This window comes from Ornithodoros turicata, chromosome 3, assembly GCF_037126465.1.
Source record: "Ornithodoros turicata isolate Travis chromosome 3, ASM3712646v1, whole genome shotgun sequence".
Taxonomy (NCBI): domain Eukaryota; kingdom Metazoa; phylum Arthropoda; class Arachnida; order Ixodida; family Argasidae; genus Ornithodoros; species Ornithodoros turicata.
Genome location: NC_088203.1, coordinates 102,760,705 through 102,769,853, shown reverse-complemented (window position 1 = coordinate 102,769,853; position 9,149 = coordinate 102,760,705). Strand labels below are relative to the sequence as shown.

General features: G+C 41.4%; 2 long non-coding RNA genes across 2 annotated transcripts; one reads left to right on the top strand and one right to left on the bottom strand.

The window, feature by feature from the left end:
- Positions 1-1,426: 1,426 nt before the first annotated feature.
- Positions 1,427-1,929, top strand: LOC135387585 (uncharacterized). Its single transcript, XR_010421217.1, has 4 exons — positions 1,427-1,465; positions 1,563-1,625; positions 1,728-1,776; positions 1,879-1,929. It is a non-coding gene; the product is annotated as an uncharacterized LOC135387585 (long non-coding RNA).
- Positions 1,930-5,946: 4,017 nt separating this feature from the next.
- On the bottom strand, positions 5,947-7,110 carry LOC135387584 (uncharacterized). Its single transcript, XR_010421216.1, has 3 exons — positions 7,060-7,110; positions 6,117-6,162; positions 5,947-6,030 (listed from the first exon to the last, which is right to left on the bottom strand). It is a non-coding gene; the product is annotated as an uncharacterized LOC135387584 (long non-coding RNA).
- Positions 7,111-9,149: the final 2,039 nt, after the last annotated feature.

Here is a 9,149-nt window from a genome sequence, read left to right as displayed (position 1 = left end):
GTGCTTACGTTGCTTACAGTCAGCACACAATCACTAGAAGGTACCCCTTATTTCACAGGTTGCATGAAGAAGGACCTTCGAAATTTGGCCCCAGAGAACACCAATAGGTCAGTTTTATACCTGTTTTAACACTTCGAGAAAAGAAATACAAGTGCTTACGTTGCTTACAGTCAGCACACAATCACTAGAAGGTACCCCTTATTTCACAGGTTGCATGAAGAAGGACCTTCGAAATTTGGCCCCAGAGAACACCAATAGGTCAGATTTATACCTGTTTTAACACTTCGAGAAAAGAAATACAAGTGCTTACGTTGCTTACAGTCAGCACACAATCACTAGAAGGTACCCCTTATTTCACAGGTTGCATGAAGAAGGACCTTCGAAATTTGGCCCCAGAGAACACCAATAGGTCAGATTTATACCTGTTTTAACACTTCGAGAAAAGAAATACAAGTGCTTACGTTGCTTACAGTCAGCACACAATCACTAGAAGGTACCCCTTATTTCACAGGTTGCATGAAGAAGGACCTTCGAAATTTGGCCCCAGAGAACACCAATAGGTCAGTTTTATACCTGTTTTAACACTTCGAGAAAAGAAATACAAGTGCTTACGTTGCTTACAGTCAGCACACAATCACTAGAAGGTACCCCTTATTTCACAGGTTGCATGAAGAAGGACCTTCGAAATTTGGCCCCAGAGAACACCAATAGGTCAGGTTTATACCTGTTTTAACACTTCGAGAAAAGAAATACAAGTGCTTACGTTGCTTACAGTCAGCACAAAATCACTAGAAGGTACCCCTTATTTCACAGGTTGCATGAAGAAGGACCTTCGAAATTTGGCCCCAGAGAACACCAATAGGTCAGTTTTATACCTGTTTTAACACTTCGAGAAAAGAAATACAAGTGCTTACGTTGCTTACAGTCAGCACACAATCACTAGAAGGTACCCCTTATTTCACAGGTTACATGAAGAAGGACCTTCGAAATTTGGCCCCAGAGAACACCAATAGGTCAGTTTTATACCTGTTTAATACTTCGAGAAAAGAAATACAAGTGCTTACGTTGCTTACAGTCAGCACACAATCACTAGAAGGTACCCCTTATTTCACAGGTTGCATGAAGAAGGACCTTCGAAATTTGGCCCCAGAGAACACCAATAGGTCAGTTTTATACCTATTTTAACACTTCGAGAAAAGAAATACAAGTGCTTACGTTGCTTACAGTCAGCACACAATCACTTGAAGGTACTCCTTCTTTTGCAGGTAGCATGAAGAAGGACCTTCGAAATTTGGCCCCAGAGAACACCAATAGGTCAGTTGTATACCTGTTTTAACACTTTGAGAAAAGAAATACAAGTGCTTACATTGCTTGCAGTCAGCACACAATCACTAGAAGGTACTCCTTATTTTGCAGGTAGCATGAAGACGGACCTTCGAAATTTGGCCCCAGAGAACACTAATAGGTCAGTCTTGCTTGTTATGACACTTTTAGCAAAGAAATAAATGAGCCTATAAGCTGTCCACAGCAAGCACACATACTCAGAAAAAAGCACCCTTTAGCTCGCAGGTCGCATGGGACTCTAAGAACGACCATCGAAATTTGGCCTGAGAGAACACCAATAGGTCAGTTTTATACCTGTTTTAACACTTCGAGAAAAGAAGTACAAGTGCTTACATTGCTTACAGTCAGCACACAATCACTAGAAGGTACTCCTTATTTTGCAGGTAGCATGAAGAAGGACCTTCGAAATTTGGCTCCAGAGAACACCAATAGGTCAGTTTTATACCTGTTTTAACACTTCGAGAAAAGAAATACAAGTGCTTACATTGCTTACAGTCAGCACACAATCACAAGAAGGTACTCCTTATTTCGTAGGTAGCATGAAGAAGGACCTTCGAAATTTGGCCCCAGAGAACACCAATAGGTCAGAGTTATACCTGTTTTAACACTTCGAGAAAAGAAATACAAGTGCTTACATTGCTTACAGTAAGCACACAATCACTAGAAGGTACTCCTTCTTTTGCAGGTAGCATGAAGAAGGACCTTCGAAATTTGGCCCAAGAGAACACTAATAGGTCAGTCTTGCTTGTTATGACACTTTTAGCAAAGAAATAAATGAGCCTATAAGCTGCCCACAGCAAGCACACACACTCAGAAAAAGGTACCCTTTAGCTCACAGGTCGCATGGGACTCTAAGAACGACCATCGAAATTTGGCCTGAGAGAACACCATTAGGTCAGTTTTACCTGTTTTAACACTTTGAGGAAAGAAATTCAAATGCTTACATTGCTTACAGTCAGCACAGAATCACTAGAAGGTACTCCTTATTTTATAGGTAGCATGAAGAAGGACCTTCGAAATTTGGCCCCAGAAAACACCAATAAGATCAGTCTTGCCTGTTATGACACTTTCACCAGAGAAATAAATGTGCCTATAAGATGCTCACAACAAGCACAACACTCTGAAAAAGGTACCCTTTATCTCGTAGATCGCATGGGACCGGAAGAATGACCATCGAAATTCGGCCTCAGAGAACACCATTAGGTCAGTTTTACCTGTTTCAACACTTTGAGAACAGAATACAAGTGCTTACATTGCTTGCAGTAAGCACACAATGAGTAGATGGTACTCCTTATTTCACAGGTGCCGTGAGACTAGAAGAAGGACCTTCGAAATTTGGCCTCAGATCCCACCAAAAGGTCAGTCTTGCATGTCTTAACACTTTGAGCAAAGAAATAAAGGTGCTTTCAGTAAACACATTCAGTAGAAGGTACTCCTTATTTAGAAGGTAGAATGGGACTGGAAGACGAACCTTCAAAAATTGGCCTCAGAGAACACCAATAGGTATGTCATATCTGTTCAAAGCAGCCTTGGGTCGTAAGTTCCAAGTAAGATATCGAGTTACTTTTCGCAGTAGCTAGTTACTTTTCTAGAAAAGTAACCTCTAACTGTAATGAGATAGCGCTTGTAATTAAAGTAACTCCAAAATGTACTCAAGTTACTCAGGTACGGTAATACTTAGCGTGGACGATGCCAGTTCCCTGGCGTCGTCCTGCCGAGGCTTCAACTATATTGCCGTTTTTCCTAACCGGAACCCTAACCACGAATTTTAAGATACCGCGTAATCCCCCTCCGCATAATAGTGTGCAGTTCATGGTCTAAGAACATTCTTTGTGTATTTCTCTTCATGTTCCAGAGCCGTCACCATCCATAGTTTGGGAAACACTGACCCACCGTGCCGTTAAGGCTCGGGAAAGTATCAGTCTAAAAGTGGCTAGGCCCGTACAAATGAAAAAAAAAAAAAAAAGATTTTGAGGGTTGTATTTATTCGATTTTTTTCTTATAAGGTAACTGTAAAGCAACCAAGTTAGTTAACGTGATAACTGTAGCTGTAACTATTTAGCTTTCAAAAGCAGTTAACTGTAACTCAGTTTCTACTTTGCTGGCTAACATTGCTTACATTGGTGCTGATTTTAGTTATATTTACTGAGTTACATTTTGTAGTAGCTTACCCATGACTCAAGTGAGTTTTAAGTGTCTAGATAGAGTTGTAATCATGCATATATACTCAATATGGGGTTTTCTTTATTTTGCAGGTGGGAATGAAGGGAACGAAGGATCTTTGCAGCACAGGGTGAAACTACAGGTTTGTGTAATAAAGGAGGAGAGGGGAGGGAGTTATAATGCTTGCTCCTTTCCTTCCCCCTTTCATTCTATTGGTTAGAGGTTCAGTTGTTCAGAAGCGTGTGTGTGTGCACATGTTTGATTCTGTGAATAAATCTCTGGGTGGACACTTTGCAGTTGTGTTGTTGCTCTCTCTCATCCTTCACAATGCGTGCCCCATACAAAGCACCCCATTTCAGCACTGGTGAAGGACCTTGGAAATTTGGCATCCTAAAATGCCAAGAGCTCTATATTGCTCCATATAGTGCGCTCTATGTTGCAGGAGGAACGGCGCACGCAGCACTACAAAGACAGGCCATTACAAACTTCGTTGGTCCGTAATGTTCTCTAGTGCTGAATATAATTTATTCATAACACCGCGATGCTAAGGAGACGTTCAGAACATGGAATTCAGAATGCTGGAAAGGTAAGCATCTCTTGCCTTGATGGCGCTAAAACTATTCTTGAAAAGTTCGTCCCCGTAAACAAAGTACCAGAAGGGAGAGAAGGATCTCACCTCCCTCCCCCATACGACATTTTAGACTTTCCGTAACCTGAAGATCTTCCTCAAACCCATTAAGTGAAATGGACTCGTCCTGCAGGGAGGTAAAGGACACCCCCATTGGTCGAGTCCATTAATCAGCTGAGTAAAATAAGCACAAGTGGCAGTCCTCGAACCCAAAATCATGAAATTTCTGTGCAAAGCGCAGCGCCCCCTAGCGGGAACGTCCGGAACTAATTCAAGGCCACGTTTGAGGTCAAACAAGGTTAAGCAAGGTCGATCAAGGTCAAACAAGGTCAATCAAGGTCAAACGGGATTAAAAATTTTGGGCCATTTTTCGCCAAAATGTTCCGAGCTTGAAGGTCGTTTTAGAGGTCAAGTAGAGGTCAAATAGAGGTCATCCGCGGTCGTTCAAGGTCAATCAAGGTGACTTCTAGGAAATGGACTCGTCCGGGGAGGGAAAGGCCACCCCTCGGACGAGTTCATTAATGGACTCGTCGGAGGGGTGGCCTTTCCCTCCCCGGACGAGTCCATTAATGGACTCGTCCGAGGTAGGAACCTGCTTCCGGAGGAGTCTATTTTCCAACGTTTGCTTTGCAGGGCTGTGCGCCCCATTTGGTACAACGAGGCGCTGCAGTTTCGTAAGGGTAAACATTACGAAATTTAATTACGGGACACATCAGATGTTTAGAAAGTGCGGTTGGACCTTACGAGCACTGCTTAATATTGAATTCTGTAAGTCATCTACGATTAGACAGCTTACCTTTGCTCGGTTACCAAACATTCTGCAAGTTTCCGTCAAAACCATGCTTTATATGGCCTGGATTAATTTTATTAAACATTGAATCAAAGAGACAAAGTTTAATCGCATATTAAATGCAACTGAATAACGAAAGAATTGACACCCAAGGGAGTCTTCCGCGGTGAAGTTCTTGAAGTACCACCATCCCGTCCTTTTTGGGAATGTTTACAGCGACCGAATTTCGGTAGTCGTCGTTCATCTCGAATTCCATCTGCAGAATAAAGAGCACGTTTTACTGAGCATTTTTGCTTATTTTCAGCTGAATAGGATCATTTTTATTATTTAACTGAACATGGAAAATGTAAGGAGAGTTTTCTGAGGCCAAATTTTGGGCGGGCGTTTTTTCTCTCCTATTCTACCAGAGGAATAAACACCACCTTTTACTGAGTATGTACGATTAGTTTAGAGCTCAATAGGAGCATCTTTATTATTTCACTGAATATCGAATGGAAGGTCTGGGTGTTTTCTCCGCCTAAATTTCAGCGGTTGTTTTTCCTGTACCATTCTACCTGGAAAGCAGGGAGCCCCTTTTACCAAATTTGTGTGCTTAGTTTCAGCTCAATATGAGCATTTCTTTATTCCATCGAACACGTGAAAGAAGGCAGGACTAACCTTGGAGTTTTCTGACGTCCAATTTAGGCGGTCGTTGTCCCTTTCGTTCCACCTGCAGAATAAAGAGCTGGATATGTGTGCTTAGTTTCAACTAAATAGGAGACTCTATTATTTCACTGAACATGGAAAAGAAGGTAGGACTAACCTTGGAGTTTTCTGACGTCCATTTTATGCGGTCGCTGTCCCTCTCGTTCCACCTGGAGGATAAAGAGCTGAATATGTGTGTTTAGTTTCAGCTAAATAGGATAATCTTTATTATTTCACTGAACATGGAAAAGAAGGTAGGACTAACATTGGAGTTTTCTGACGTCCAATTTCGGCGAAGGAACACCTTTTACTGAATATGTGTGTCTAATTTCTCCCCAGTAGAAGCACTTGTATGAAGAAGATTAGACTAACCTCTTGCTTTCCTGGGGCTTCGAAGGCTCTTCTTCCAGGCCCAACCCACCTGCAATACAAGTAGCTTCTTTTACTGCTTGTGTCTGTATAATTTCAGCTCAATAGGAGCTTTTCTAGAAAGCAGGTCAGACTAACGTTTTGGTCTCGTAAGGCTTCGAAGGCTCTTCTTAGAGGCTCAACACTACTGCAACACAAGGAACATCTTTCAATGATTAACTCGGTTTAATTTCAGCTGAATAGAAGCATTTCTATAAAGCATTTTTACAAAGACGGTCAGAATAACCTCTTGGATCCCTAAGGCTTCGAAGGCTATTCTTCCAGGTCCAATACACCTGCAACATAAGAATCACTTTTTACTGAATGTGTTGAATTTCAGTTCGACAGAAGGATTTTTATTAGGGATGTGCCAACCGAATACGCGAATCCTCGAATACTAGGCAAGGATTCGAGATTCCGGGATCCGAATCTCAGTGCCCAAAATGGCCAATCGAATCTTTCGAACCTACCAGCCACGTTTGTTTGTTTCCCTTTAAAATCAGCGCCTCCGGAATCCGCCGAAAGCCTGATTTGTCGGCCATTGTTCTGGCTTTTGATTGTTTTAGTTTTGTGGAAACAATTCACACTCGAGAATTATGTATTTCCTGTAGTCGACGAGCAACCTGTGAAATAAATTACACTTAACCAGAAATATATGGTATATTTCTGTCCTGAAAGCGAACTATTATTTTTGTTTTTCATTATACACATCTATTATATTCTGCTTCAAAACGCTTTTCACTATAAGTGTCTTTTTCTCTGGGTTTTTAAACTCTTTTTAAGGAAGGATTCGAAAGATTCGAGGATTCCCAGAACCTTCCTTAGATTCGGATTCGGAAAATTATGGATTCGTCCCATCTCTAATTTTTATTTCTGCAGTGAAAATGGAAAAGAAGATAAGGCAACCTCTTTGCTTCCTGGACCATATTTCGAAGGCTGTTCTTCCAGGCCCAAACCACCCGCAATATAAGGAGCATCCTTCACTGAATATGTGTATTTGTTTCAAGCTTAATACAAGCATTTTTAGAAAGATCAGACTAACCTCTTGGTTTCCTGAGGCTTCGAAGGCTCTTCTTCCAGGCCCAACCCACCTGCATTATAAAGGGCATTTTTTACTGAATATGTGTATTTGTTTCCAGCTTAATAGAAGCATTTTTAGAAAGATAAGGCTAACCTCTTGGTTTCCTGAGGCTTCGAAGGCTCTTCTTCCAGGCCCAATCCACCCACAATATAAGGAGCATCCTTTACTGAATATGTGTATTTATTTCCTGCTTCATAGAAGCATTTTTAGAAAGATCAGACTAACCTCTTGGTTTCCTAAGGCTACGCAGGCTCTTCTTCCAGGCCCAATCCACCTGCAATATAAGGAGCATCCTTTACTGAATATGTGTATTTATTTCCTGCTTCATAGAAGCATTTTTAGAAAGATCAGACAAACCTCTTGGTTTCCTGAGGCTTCGAAGGCTCTTCTTCCAGGCCCAACCCACCTGCATTATAAGGAGCATCCTTTACTGAATATGTGTATTTATTTCCTGCTTCATAGAAGCATTTTTAGAAAGATCAGACTAACCTCTTGGTTTCCTAAGGCTACGCAGGCTCTTCTTCCAGGCCCAATCCACCTGCAATATAAGGAGCATCCTTTACTGAATATGTGTATTTATTTCCTGCTTCATAGAAGCATTTTTAGAAAGATCAGACTAACCTCTTGGTTTCCTGAGGCTACGCAGGCTCTTCTTCCAGGCCCAACCCACCTGCATTATAAGGAGCATCCTTTACTGAATATGTGTATTTGTTTCCAGCTTAATAGAAGCATTTTTAGAAAGATCAGACTAACCTCTTGGTTTCCTGAGGCTTCGAAGGCTCTTCTTCCAGGCCCAACCCACCTGCATTATAAAGAGCATCCTTTACTGAATATGTGTATTTGTTTCCAGCTTAATAGAAGCATTTTTAGAAAGATCAGGCTAACCTCTTGGTTTCCTGAGGCTTCGAAGGCTCTTCTTCCAGGCCCAATCCACCCACAATATAAGGAGCATCCTTTACTGAATATGTGTATTTATTTCCTGCTTCATAGAAGCATTTTTAGAAAGATCAGACTAACCTCTTGGTTTCCTAAGGCTACGCAGGCTCTTCTTCCAGGCCCAATCCACCTGCAATATAAGGAGCATCCTTTACTGAATATGTGTATTTATTTCCTGCTTCATAGAAGCATTTTTAGAAAGATCAGACTAACCTCTTGGTTTCCTGAGGCTTCGAAGGCTCTTCTTCCAGGCCCAATCCACCTGCAATATAAGAAGCATCCTTTACTGAATATGTGTATTTATTTCCTGCTTAATAGAAGCATTTTTAGAAAGATCAGACTAACCTCTTGGTTTCCTGAGGCTTCGAAGGCTCTTCTTCCAGGCCCAACCCACCTGCAATATAAGGAGCATCCTTTACTGAATATGTGTATTTATTTCCTGCTTAATAGAAGCATTTTTAGAAAGATCAGACTAACCTCTTGGTTTCCTGAGGCTACGCAGGCTCTTCTTCCAGGCCCAATCCACCTGCAATATAAGGAGCATCCCTTACTGAATATGTGTATTTATTTCCCGCTTCATAGAAGCATTTTTAGAAAGATCAGACTAACCTCTTGGTTTCCTAAGGCTTCGAAGGCTCTTCTTCCAGGCCCAATCCACCCACAATATAACAAGCATCCTTAACTGAATATGTGTATTTATTTCCTGCTTCATAGAAGCATTTTTAGAAAAATCAGACTAACCTCTTGGTTTCCTGAGGCTTCGAAGGCTCTTCTTCCACGCCCAACCCACCTGCAATATAAGGAGCATCCTTTACTGAATATGTGTATTTATTTCTTGCTTAATAGAAGCATTTTTAGAAAGATCAGACTAACCTCTTGGTTTCCTGAGGCTTCGAAGGCTCTCCTTTCAGGCCCAACCCACCTGCAATATAAGGAGCATCCTTTACTGAATATGTGTATTTATTTCCTGCTTAATAGAAGCATTTTTAGAAAGATCAGACTAACCTCTTGGTTTCCTAAGGCTACGCAGGCTCTTCTTTCAGGCCCAATCCACCTGCAATATAAGGAGCATCCTTTACTGAATATGTGTATTTATTTCCAGTTTCATAGAAGCA